This window comes from Marmota marmota, unplaced genomic scaffold, assembly GCF_001458135.2.
Source record: "Marmota marmota marmota unplaced genomic scaffold, marMar, whole genome shotgun sequence".
NCBI lineage: Eukaryota > Metazoa > Chordata > Mammalia > Rodentia > Sciuridae > Marmota > Marmota marmota.
The window spans coordinates 1,996,974-2,010,474 of record NW_026000338.1 but is presented as its reverse complement, the minus strand read 5'-3'; the positions used below and the strand labels follow the sequence as shown (position 1 = coordinate 2,010,474).

At 33.7% G+C, this 13,501-nt stretch overlaps 1 protein-coding gene and 1 non-coding gene across 3 annotated transcripts in view; both read right to left on the bottom strand.

Moving 5' to 3' along the window:
* Positions 1-13,501, bottom strand: part of Abcb7 (ATP binding cassette subfamily B member 7) — a 90,945-nt gene that overhangs the window by 57,263 nt on the left and 20,181 nt on the right. The gene's annotated exons all lie outside the window — the stretch shown is intronic.
* On the bottom strand, positions 8,939-9,043 carry LOC125614519. Its single transcript, XR_007345112.1, has one exon. It is a non-coding gene; the product is annotated as a U6 spliceosomal RNA (small nuclear RNA).

The window sequence follows — 13,501 nt, the reverse complement described above, 5'->3', positions numbered from 1 at the left end:
TAGGTGGCGTGCTAGAATTGGTTTCAGGTCTTATGTTTGTTTAAGTCTGACCCCTGCTCTGGATGATTTATAAAATCCTTCAACCTCCAAGGATTTTGAGAATGACATGCTAAAAAGAAATCCCCATCAATAAACTTCTCCAATACCATCACAAAAAACAACATACAAACGAAAAGTCTGTACAGATTTCCCCTCTTCCTCAAATATTTTTCCTTTTATCTACCAAATTTCCATACCTCTAGGGACATAAACACCAGCAGCTAGTCCTATTTAGCAGCTAATACAAGGCTTCATATAATAGCTGTTTAGGCAACTTCTATGAAGTAAGTTTCCTTGTTCCCATTCACATAAGAAGCTCATTATCATGACACTTTTTTGTCATGAAACAATCAACTGCTGTGTAAGTTTTAGCTAAGTGGTGTGAGATTCCATGCAGCTTGCTAATAGTCTAACAAAGAATTATACAGCATTTGCCAAATTCAGTGCAATAAAAACCAAACTGGGCTGGAGGTATAGCTCAGTGGCAAAGCACTATCCTAATATCTGTGAGGTCCTGAGTTCATTCCCCAGAACCACACACACACAAAAACCTGAATACTAAAAGTTAAGAAAAAAATCGGAACCAACTCCGTTTAAATCATGAAATTAGGAGGCAAACACAAACTCATTATCATATTAAGAGTGAATTTACTAAGGACACATTTTATAGTGAATATACTGTGTTAAGAACCCCAAAACTTAAAATTGGTATGAATCTTAGTACTTTTAAGATTCATAGCCCTATTGTATTTGCACATAGAATGGAGACATTATTACGCATTTCCCTCTGAAACTGGAATACTGAGATAATGTGAGAGAGGTTGAGAAAGTGGAAATGGACCTATTTTATGCTATTTTGCAGTTTCAAATTTCAGTAATTTAGTCATCTTATTCTTTGTTTACTAATGTGTACCTGGAAGAGCACCCTCAAGCACATGTCTTAACTCTCAGTTCCATAGCTAGACAATTTCAATCAGTAGGTATGCCACTCTGTTTAGTTATATTTTTCTATAAATGCTTGTTTATATTTGTTGCTTTTTATGGATGGATCAAATTGCCACTGATGACTAAATTACCTGGAAAATCACCCTAAACTCAAAAGATAGTATTTTCATTTGCTTGGGTCATTCTGCAAGGCTTACTATGCAGGTCATATCCAAAACACCTTGGTTTTCTTTATAAGCATTCCAGCAAGGCTGATAACAGGCAGTCCTTTGGTAGGAAATTCATAACACAGCGTGCTTATAAATAGGTTTACTCTAAAAGAATACTGATATAAATGCAAACCCAACCTCAGAACTTACAAGTGATACCCAATGAAATTAGAAGCTTAGCACTCAAAGGAAAAGGTATACTCAAGAAAGTATTTGGTTTTATAGATTTGAAATGCCTTTTGGTTTATCCATATCTAGTTTCTATAGAATGCTAAAGGCTAATTTCTACGAGAGAGGTAGGTGAGCACAGGCATTTGGGGCAATTTCTGATATCATCTGCCACTCCCCACAACATAGTGTCTTCTCTTTATCTCCTTGCTACCCCATTTTTTGTTTCTCTCTTTTTATGTGTTGATTTCTCTTTCTTCTGCCTATTTTTAATTGTTAGTTTACTACTGCTAATGATACTCAAGTCTGAGAAGGTTGCTAACCCCTATTCCATTATCTCTCGTGGTCTATTTGAACAGAAACATGATTTAGAATGTAACTGTGTATTTCTGATAGCACTATTATTGCCTGAACTGACTGAAGTAGCTTCTCAAATAAAAAAGAGGACATTTTCAAGATATTGCAAATTCACCCTCAAAACACAAACAGAAAAAAAGGTCTTAATTTTTCTTCCCTCTCATTTTTCTGTAAAAAAAAGCCCTGAAAATCTGTCCATTTTTTTTTCTAAAAATATCCACTCTTCTTTTCAAACACACTTCAACAATTCCAAAAGGTGATCATGATTCATACAATACAATAGCTAGAACTCTTGTTTTCAAATAATGCCAGGTAGAAAACTGACAGCTCTCCTAGAAGCATTTAAAGAGTTATATTTTTAAAAAGCTGCCCTGATTGAAAAAAGCACCTAGAGCCTTCAAGTCACTCTAGAATGATACAAGAACAAACCTTTGCTCTAAATTGCCCAAACTTCTTGAACTGTACTCACTATTGCGATACAATAAGGGTTTTATCTTACACACTGTGTACAACAAAAATTTCTAAATACACAATCTTTATGTTTTTAAAGTTCATAACCTAAAGCTGATAGATCCAGAAATAAATGTCACAGCAAGACAAATGCTATGAGATGGTCTCTTGACTGCCTTGCCACCATCATCTACCCTAAAAAAACCTTTAGTTTTACTTCATCCCTAGAGATGCTTAGTCCAAAACAGTTGTAATATAAAACAGTTGTAATATCACTAACGGATAGAATAGTTATTATATTACAATTTTCCATATTTTCATTTTGATCTTGGCTTCTAAGGATTTTTATATTATACAGCAATGTTTATAAGAACAGCTATTCTAATGTAACTTAAGATGTATACTTGTTTCAGCTCTACCAAAAGTAAGCAAAGCTGGAGACTATAAAATAGGATTCTTGTGTGGGAGTGCCTAATAATGATGATCACAAAGTCACAAGCTGTCCTGAGTTAATTTGAGTCTGATCTCATAGATCTACAAATCTTCCTAACCTCCTATATTGATAAACTCAATCTGCTTTTCACTGATATGATTATGAGTTACTGTCTTCATGGTTTTCCGAGACTGCATGAAATACTAATTGCTTTTGTGCTCATTGTTTACAAAAATAGTAATGCTTTTCTGTCTTGTTTATTGTTGTCTTAGCATGATCCCTGCCCTACGTATGCCTTGTCCAGTCACCTGCCATCTGCCACTGTGGACATCTGGAATGCTCTGATGCTGAATGCCCTTAACTATCCACACCCCATTTGATAGGACTTTGGCAGAGAACAAGTAACAAGGGTTACTTCCCCCAACCTGACTCTCTTTCAGCAGGAAGAGCTTGGAGATGTTGTTGCCTATTTTTCCATAGAAATGAAATGTAGAAATTAACAGAGGGAAAATGTAACAGTGGTCCACTTTCTGCTTTGAATATAGCCCTTGCTGTTCTGCCACTGCAACATTATTTTTTTTTAAAGAACAGCAATTCTATAATCATATTTGGTAAAGAACAACAGTGTCTACCATTAACTGGGCACATATTATTTGGCTGGTCTAATGCCCAACACTACACTGTTTTACTTCATTCTTCCTCCAACTCTATAAGATAGGTATTATTATTGTTGTTGTTGTTATTGCCATCTAACAGACTAGAAACTGAGTCTCAGAGGCTGACTTGCTCAAGGTCACAAAGCCAGTAAGTAGTGAAATAGAGATATCTATTCCTAACACACTATTAATACTAACAATATCAGTGGACCTATTGAATTTACTGTCACTTGCAGATCAATAATCTTGAAACTTTTAGAATGATTTTTCTACTAAGAATAAGATACACATTTTTTGGTACAAGCATCAATGTAAATGTGATGTTAAAAAATATAGGAGTGATGTAACAAAAAAATGACAAAAGTATAATACTCCAAAAACTCATCCCTTCACTAATGCAATGAGTAAACTGGCAAAAACTGTCAGATAGAAATCAACTTTTTCTGAACTCTGGAATGTAATGAAAAACTAATAGCAACCAGGAGTACACAAGGAAAAAAGAAGTTGCTAAGTTTCTGAAAAGTGTTGTGACATTTATACTTACTCACATACAATCCTCCCAATCCCCCATAGGGATAGCAACCCATATTCTAGATATTACTTGCTGGAATCAGAGGGAAAAACAGAGACCTTGCTCTCAAAGAAATCTGGTTGTACATTTTGACTTGTCTAGCAGATCCCTGAATAACTAGGTCAAGAGTTCACCTTGTTTTGCACTCATCAAAACTACCTTGGAGCTGAAGTGGTTTACCAAGGGTCATATGTTGAAAGCATACAAAGACATATGCCTGGGGCAATGAATAACAGACAGGCAGGGAAAATAAAAAGCCTAAAAAGGAAGAGGCTGGGGAAGAAGACATATTTGAGAAAACAGAATAGAAATATTAGGTATGAAAAGTAACAATAAATAAAAGGAAAAGAAAGGTGTATTAGCATCTATTTGAAAGGAAAAAATAAAATGGAAAGAAATGTTTATAAAAATAAGAGATTAAATATGCCAAAATTAAAGATGAAAGAGTTCATATTAGAAGAACCCACAAAGTGCCAAAAGGAGAAATAAGAAAATATCACCTGAACCTACTCATAATTAAATTTTAAAATATCAAAGCAAAATAACATACATTAAAAGAATCTAGAAAAAACAAATAACATATGAAATAAAAAAAGAAGATGGACATCAGACTTTTCAATAGTTATACTGGATTCAAAAAAGATAATGGAGTAGTATTTTCAAAGCATTAAATGGAAAGAATGAGTGTTGAACCCGGATTTCTATATGCAATTAAATTTGTCTTTCAAATATGATGGCATACAGGGCACGAATTTACATGGATGTATCTATATAAAATGTATGATATTTGCATTTTCTACATATAAATTATACTTCAATAAAGAGTTTTTAAAAGCACAGAATGTGGGAGATGGTAAGGCAATGGAAGTGTATTATTTTCATTTTCCCAAATTCTCATGTTAAAAACAGAACAACTAGATAAAACCAAGAACAGAACAGATGAATAAGAAAATGATACCAGACATGAAAAAACAACATAAATCCAAGTTAGATAAATTCATAAATAATAGAGAACTCAAGAAAGAATTAGAAAAGGTATTTTAGAAATAAAGCCCAAATAAGAATAAACATAATGAATAATGTCTCCAGAAAAATAAAAAGTAAAAAGTAAGAAAATGTTAAAATTCAAGAAGAAATGAGACAAGTGGGCATAGTGGCACACAATGGCAATCCCAGCAACTTGGGAGGCTGAGGCCCTCAGCAACTTAGTGATACCCTGTCTCAAAATTAAAATATACATATATGGCTGGGGATGTGACTCAGTGGTAAAGCACCCCTGGATAAAATCTCCAGGACCCCAGCCCACCCAAAAAAGAAGTATTGAGACAAAAAAGGATTCAAGAGAAAGTAACATTACTTACCATAGACAAAGAGGATCCAGCAAATGAGTAATAGATATTCCTGAAGAAGAAAATTAAAAATGCAATTCCTCATTTCAAAACTTACTACAGGGGCTGGGGATATAGCTCAGTTGGTAGAGTGCTTGCCTCGTATGCACAAGGCCCTGGGTTCAATTCCCAGCAACACACAAACAAAAAATTTACTACAAACTTCAGTAATTAGGACAGGGTGGTACTACCACAAAGACAGAAATACAGATCAATGAAGTAGAATGGAAATTCTAGAAATGAACATTTAAACATTTATGGTTATCTAATTTTTACAAGAGTGTGAAGAATATTAAATGGGACAAAAAAATAGTCTTTTCCCTAGATGCTCCCAAGATAACTGGATATTCACATGCAAAATGACCCTCAAAATAGATTAAATACCAAATTAGAAGAATATAAACCATAAAAGCCCTAGGAGAAAATACAGAATTCTTTCATGACCCTTGGTTAGGCAAAATTTTCTTAGATAAGACACTAAAAGCATTGGCAAAGAAAGAAAAACCCAGATAAATTGAACTTAAATAAAATTAAAACCAGTGGGGTGCCGTGGCACACGCCTGTGATTCCAGCAGTTCGTGACACTGAGGCAAGAGGATGGCAACTTCAAAGCCAGCCTCAGCAAAAGGAAGGTGCCGAGCAATTCAGTGAGACCCTGTCTCTAAATAAAATACAAAATAGGGCTGGGGATGTGTGGCTCAGTGCCCAAGTGTCCCTGAGTTCAATCCCCAGTACCCTCACCCCCAAAATTAAAATCTTGTTTACTTTAAAGGACATGTCAAGAAAGTGTAAGACAACTCACAGAACAGGAAAATCCTTAAGAATGATTCTGCTGGTAAAAGACTGGTATCAAAAATATATAAAGAATGCTTGTAATATAACAATAAAAGATTATCCAATTAAAAATTTTAAAAAAAGATCCAACAGGCATTTCTCTAAAGAAGCCTAAGAAAAAAATCCATGAAAAGATGTTCAATAACACTGGTCTTTAGGAGGATACAAGATAAAAATCACAATAAAACATTACTGCACATCTACTAGTATGACTCAAATTTTAAAAAATATTAACAAATGTTGACAAGGATATGAAGAAATTGGAACCCTCAGTAGTCCCTCTTTATCTGCACATATCTATATGTTCCCAGATCCCTAGTGGATAGCACCAAATCCTATATACAAGCACTGTGATACCAACAGTCAATCTGATGAGTGACTAATAGACTTGTAGTACATGCAGTCTAGATACACTGGACAAAGGAATAATTTATGCACCAGGCATAAGTTTCCACTACTCAGAAAGGCATATAATTTAAAACTTTGGAATTGTTTATTTCTGGAGTTTTCAATTTAATATTTTGGACTACAGATGACCCACAGGTAAATGAACCACAGAAAGAGAAATGTGGATAAGGGGAGAATACTGTATATACAAATGAGCTCCAACAGAAGAAAAAGTATGTATTCTATAGTTATTAGGCACATATGTACATATATATATATACACACACACACACACACACACACACACACATACATATACACAGATATGTATGTATACAATATACAAAAATCAAGCTTGGCAATGCTGGTCAAATCTGTATTTAATCAATTTTAAGTGTTGGCTGCTTTAGAATATTTTTCTTTTTAAGTTTTGATAAAATATCTTTATAAGTGTTCCTACAAACCAGATATTAATACTAAAAAAGGAAATTAAGAAATACATTTCATATCATTTCATAGCCATTAGCAAGGAACTTGAAACATAGAACAACTTTTTAAACAATCCCTATTCCTTCTCATACTTTCTATAGGAGAGCTGTTTCCTAGCCTGACTATCCTCTGGGAGCTTTTTAAAAATATAGGCTCTTTATGCTCCCAGACATGCTGCACAAGAATCTTCAAGGATGTGATACAGAGATCCGAAACTATTTTTAAAAACCCCAAGGTAATTCTGATGCAGCTAACCCAGTACCTAAGTCCAAGCTCACACCTGTCATTCATTGCTATATACCATTCAAGACTCATCTTCTTCAAAACCCTTAAAACTCTTAGTCTTCCTCCTCAAAATTCTCAAATGGCTCCCTGCAAACTATAACACTATTGGAATAGTATTCAAGTTCTTTGTTGATTTGATGCCAACTGACCTTTTCAGTCGTGTCTCCCTCAGCTCTAATTCATAAATTCAACACTTTATTCAAACTGATGTTAAGACTTCCTTATCCATGGGTTCCTCATCCACAGATACAACCAAAGATTGAAAATATTTTTTTTAAGTTTCATCTGTATTGAACACATATAGGCTTGTTCCCTTTGTCTTTATTTCCTAAACAATATAGTATAACAACTATTTACAAAGCATTTACATTGCATTAGGAATTATAAGTTATCTAAAAATGATTTAAAGTAAACAAGAGGATGAGTGTTGGTTATATGTAAATACTATGCCATTTTATATAAGGGGCTTGAATATCAGTGGGTTTTGGTATGAGGAGGATTCTGGAGTCAATCCCCTATACATACTGAGGGATGATTGTATTCACTAACCCCCAGACATGGTTTTGCACTTTTACTGTCACCAATTCTCTTGCCTAGAATGTCTTTTCCCTTCTTTATTTGAGTACAAGTCCCTCAAGACTTCACTCAAAACGCTACCTCCTTCCTAAATCTTATCCATACACTCTCTTCTCCAAGCCTAAAGTAATTCTCCCTCCTCTGAGTACTGATTTACCTACCTCATTGGTCAATTAATCAATTGGTCACGTAATCTCTTCTACTATGGTTCTAAACTATTCTTTAAATCATTTTTTTAAAATTTAGGTTTAAGTATTAAATTTTATCCAATTAGTCTATATACTCAATAAGGGCATAGAACATATTTTGTATCTACCATACCAAGTTTCATAATGCTTCACTAAGAAAATACTCATATAAACATTGATTTAATTGAAATCCCTTCCACCTGGAAGGTCTTCACTCTCACTTTGATAGAGAACTAGGATGAAAGGTTAACATAGGTTTGGGAGTCAAAGGAAAGATTTCTCCTTTTATGTTTTTATTAGTGTACAGTTATTACTTCCATACAATCTCATCTCTGGCCTTATTTTGATACTTTCTTTAATTTAAAGGTAGGATGTAGGAAGGACAAGGCATCCCAAGTCAAAACTAAAATCCAGAGAAACCAGAAAACAAAGCTATAGCACTTCTCTTATTCTTCTCCTCCTCTATCACAAAATTCCTATATTCTTCATAATTTTACCTGTGAACTATCAGACTTGGGGGGAAAAAAACAGAAGCTATACTACCAGGACAAAATCTTGAGAAGTTTTGTTTTTTTTTTTTTTTTTTAATGGTAGACTTCAATGTGATCAGGATGCAATGTGCAGCACAGGACAGACAAGCTAAAGTCATCTCTCACCAGCATGTTGGTATTTTATAATTTTGAATCAAGTCACACAGGCAGAAATCGGTTCAGGTTCTAGCAGCTGCTTCCTGGAGAAACTTAAAGGTAACAGCAAAGGGGAAAATATAAGTGGGATCTTAAAATTTATATTTACTTCAACATATTACAGTATCACAAAAATAAATTAGGTTCACTATAGAGAATTTGAAAATATAGAGCCTAGAAAATAATAATCATATATTATCCTAGCACCCAGAAATAAACAGTTTTTACATTTGGGTGTGCTTTCTTTTTTGGGTGTGCTTTCTTTTATTTCTTTAGAAACAATATGGAATGCTTCACAAATTTGTATGTCATCCTTGTGTGCAGAGGCCATGCTAGTCTTCCCTGCATCATTCCCATTTTAGTACATTTACTACCAAAGCAAGCACTGCATGTGCTTTCTTTCAAACTATTTCTTTTTCTCTCACATATATTTTTTTTCAATTTAAGGAGAGGGAAATGCGAATGACCTTGATTTGATCACTACACATTGAATATATGTACCAAATTATCATGTGCCATAAATGTTATAATCTCTATGTCAATTAAAAATTTGACTAAATTTTTTTAAAAGTACAATTATTTGGCCTATTGAATTTGTATCCTGCTTTTTATACTGAACATTACATGACATGCATTTTCTCCGTCATTAAATTTTCTTGGCAAAACATCATTTTATTTCCCTAAGTGTTATAAAACTTTTTCAACTTTTCTATTACAATTAATACAGTAAAAAATATCCTTGAATTCATTTATAAACTCTTGTGCACTTTCTTAATTGTATCCTTGGGATAGATTCTTAGAAGTAGAATTGTTGGGTCAAAGGGCATGAACATTTTTTAAGGTTTTTTTTATTTTATCTGAGAAACTGCCCTCCAGAAATGCTGTGTCAACTTACATTCCCAGTAGTAGTGCATAAAAATCATTTGAATACAGCAACACTGAGGTATATGTATGTATATTTTTTACTATTGTCAATAGGACTGAGGATCTTCCTGTTTTTAACTCATTTCTTTGATTTTAAAAATAAAGTTGGGGAGCTGGGGTAATGGCTCAGTGGTAGAGCTTGCCTAGCATGTGTGAGGCACTGGGTTCGATCCTTAGCACCACATAAAAATAAACAAAAAAAATAAAGGTATTGTGTCCATTTATAACTAAAATAATTTAAAAAAACAAAGTTGGGCATCTTTTCTTATACGTATTAACTATTTATCCCATATTCCTTTTGCTTATGAATAGCCTCATCACTTCTTTATCTTCCAATTGGGTTTTTGGTCTTTTTGTTAAAAAAATATTCATCTGTATAAGTTCTTCGTGTGTAAGTGTATTAACCCTTTATTGACCTTATGTTATAAATGTTTATGGTTTTTATGTCATCTTTGACAAAGACATATGTACTATTTTTCCACCAAATTTATTAATTCTGTTTCTTTGTTCTCATGCTTAGAAAATCCATTCTTACCCTGTAAATAATACCTCTTTAAGATATATTTATGGTTTCTGCCCTCCCTACTGCACCTTGTCCCTCATAAATGATACTATTTAGAAAGTGATAATTCTCCCTCTGATATATCTGATTTACACAATTGTTATGTTATTGTAAATCATCATTTTTGTAATGCTGACATCAACAACAAATAATCACAGAATAGTTTTCTTAATAAATTATTTTGTCAAATATTAAAAGGAATAGTCATATTATTTTTTTCTTTTAAGGTTGAATTTGGTAATATTTAATTCCTAATTCATTTGCTGTTTTTGGCATATGATATTAAGTAAAAATCTCTTTTTTCCTCTACTGATCTGAATTCTGAAAAATTTGTCAAATACCAAATTTATATTTGGGTCAGTTTCAACATTTGATATCTGGTCTCATTAACCTCCCTGACTATACATATGCCAGTACCAAATTGCTTACTTTATAATATAGCCTAATATCGGATAGGATCAGTTTTTCCTTTCAAACACACCTGCATTACTCTCTAAACCAAATTTCATTGGTTTGTCTCACCAGTTAACACTTCCAGAGCAGCTTGACAAAATAATATTGTCAAAGCCTCCTTAAATTTTTGTAGGTATGTTGACTAGATTCCACTCAATCTATTAACTAGATTGATGTTGGGGAACATCAACATCAATATAATATTGGATAATCTAGTATTTTTCTCATTTGAATTTTCCTTAATGTACTTCAGTTAAGTTTTACAGTTTTAGTCATATGGTCTCAAACATTCTATATAAATTTATTGCTAATGTGCATATACACTATTGATATCATGAGAATCCACTCATTTTATTTTCTATAAACTAAGAACATCTCTGAAATACATGGAAGCATGTGGAACCTTTGTACTAACCTGTATGATTATACATTTATAGATTAAAAGCTTGCATGTAGAAATTTCCACAGAAACCATCTGTGAGAATCAATTAAGGTGTTTTTAAAGAATATATTCTCCCCTCAACTCCCAACCCTAAGCAACATTCCTTCCTGAAATCTTGAATGCTTTATAAGTACCCAAGAATAGATTGCTATAATTACTAAGACTATCAGCTTCCTAACATGACTCAGGAGGCCCTGCATAGTTAGACCCACACCTCTCTCTCTTCTTCTCTAGTCTTATAGTATCTTACCCTGTGCTCTTGGACTCCCAATCACTACAGAGCTTTAGTACATGTGTTTCCCTCTGCCTGGAATGCTCTCCCTTTTCTTCTTTGCCTATTTAACTCCTACTCATCCTTCAGATCTTTGCTCAGGCATCATTATCTCATAGAAGGCTCTCCTAACTTTCTTGATAAGGTGCAAGTCTCATGGCAGCATGCACCTTCCAGTATAGCACTTGTCACTTTTCCAATTCTGCATTTTAATTTGTTGTCATCATTTCATGTTTGTATCTCCATATCCCCATCTATTTGACCCATCTGGTCCATGGAGGGCAGGACTAAGCCTGTTTACCCCTGGCCAACCACATTTCTTGACACACAATATTCTTTCTGATTATTTGTTAAATTAACAGTTAAAAACACTAACAGTAAATCTGGGGTAACTTGACATTTCTATTACCAGCAACTGGCTTTAAAATTTGGTTCAACTTCTCAACTTTTCAGTTGATTTCAAATATAATGGTAACAGAAAACCCAAGGAAAGAAGAGAATGACAGCTCCACCCATTCCCGAATTTCTTTGTGGATGTTCATCTCAGTAGTCCTTAGGTCAGAATTCCAGGAAGAATTGAGCAATGGTTAATATACATAAAAGTCTGCTGAAATGAAGAGAATTAAAATCCTAAAATGCCATGGCAGAACAATCTTCTATTAGAAGTTAGGAGCACTTGGTTCTTCTGAGCTGGGTTCATTCATTATCTCACTATGCTACAAGCCATGTGATTCTTCATTTTCTCAATTGTAAGATCAGTAAAATGGAATAGATTACCCCTGAAGTCTCCTAATGCCAAATCTGATAAATCTATGATTCATGTATAATTGCTTATTGTACTTAAGAAAAGCAACTGCTTTTTCTGGCAATTAAAACATTAGCTAACAAGCCATTTGAAATGCCATCCAAGAGTAAACCAAGTTTACTTAAATGAAATTTGGATGGAATACAATATTTGACTTTCCAATATGACTATCACTGAAATCTGTTTTATTCACTAAAATTCTATTTTTAAGTAAAATTCTTTCATGAAGTACTTATGAATTTCAAACTTCAGCAAATCAAAAATGAAAGTGAACTCATCAAAAGATCACTGCCGCGTGTGGTGGTGCATGCCTGTAATCCCAGAGGCTCCAGAGGCTGAGGCAGGAGGATCGTGAGTTCAAAGCCAGCCTCAGCAAAAGTGAGGCACTAAGCAACTCAGTGAGACACTAAATAAAATACAAAATAGGGCTGGGGATGTGGCTCAGCGGTCAACTGCCCCTGAGTTCAATCCTTCATACCAAAAAAAAAAAAAAAATGACTACATGACATAATTGTACACACATTTGGGATGGGGAGCCTTTACAGTGTTAAAATGACCTTTCAACCCACAGTGATCTATAGATTCAATGCAATTCCTATCAAAATCCTAATGGCATTTTGTGCTGAGATTGAGAAAAACATCCTAAATATCCTATAGACTCCCAAGGGATCTTGGATAGGACAAGATTACTTTGAAAAAAAAAAAAAAAGAACACAGTTGTGTGCCTTGTAAGAAATTTTAACATATTAGAATAATACATCCTATGACTAGTAACCTGAAAACCATATTAGCTATAAAAACTATAATTACTTGCTATTCAATGTTTTTCTATCCTAAGTACAACCTAAATTATTAAAAGTCTGAACATTAAAATGAAGGTTTTAAAAACACTGATGATAGTTCAGATATAGATGAGTTTAAATATCATAAATAAACTAAGTAAGTTCATTAAAGAGTAAATAAAATAATTAAGTTTGGTCACAACACTTGGATTTATTCCTGGAATGAAAGGATGAATCAACAGACGAAAATCAGTCGATTTAAGACATCACTTTAGTAGAAAGATAAAACCACACTATCATCTCAATGCAGAAAAAGCATTTGACAAAATTCAACACCATTCATGACAAAAATGTTTAAAACACTAAGAACAGGAGGAAACTAACTCAATATAAAAAGAGTGCTATATAAAAAATATATACAACAGCAAAAGACTGAAAGCTTTTACTCCAAGATTAGGAACAAGGTAAGGATGCCCATTCTTACCACTTCTATTCAATACAGTATTTAGCTGTCCTATCCAGAGAAATTAAACAAGAAAACAAAATAAAAAGCCTCCAAAGTGTACAGGAAGAATGATCAGATGACATGATCATATATGCA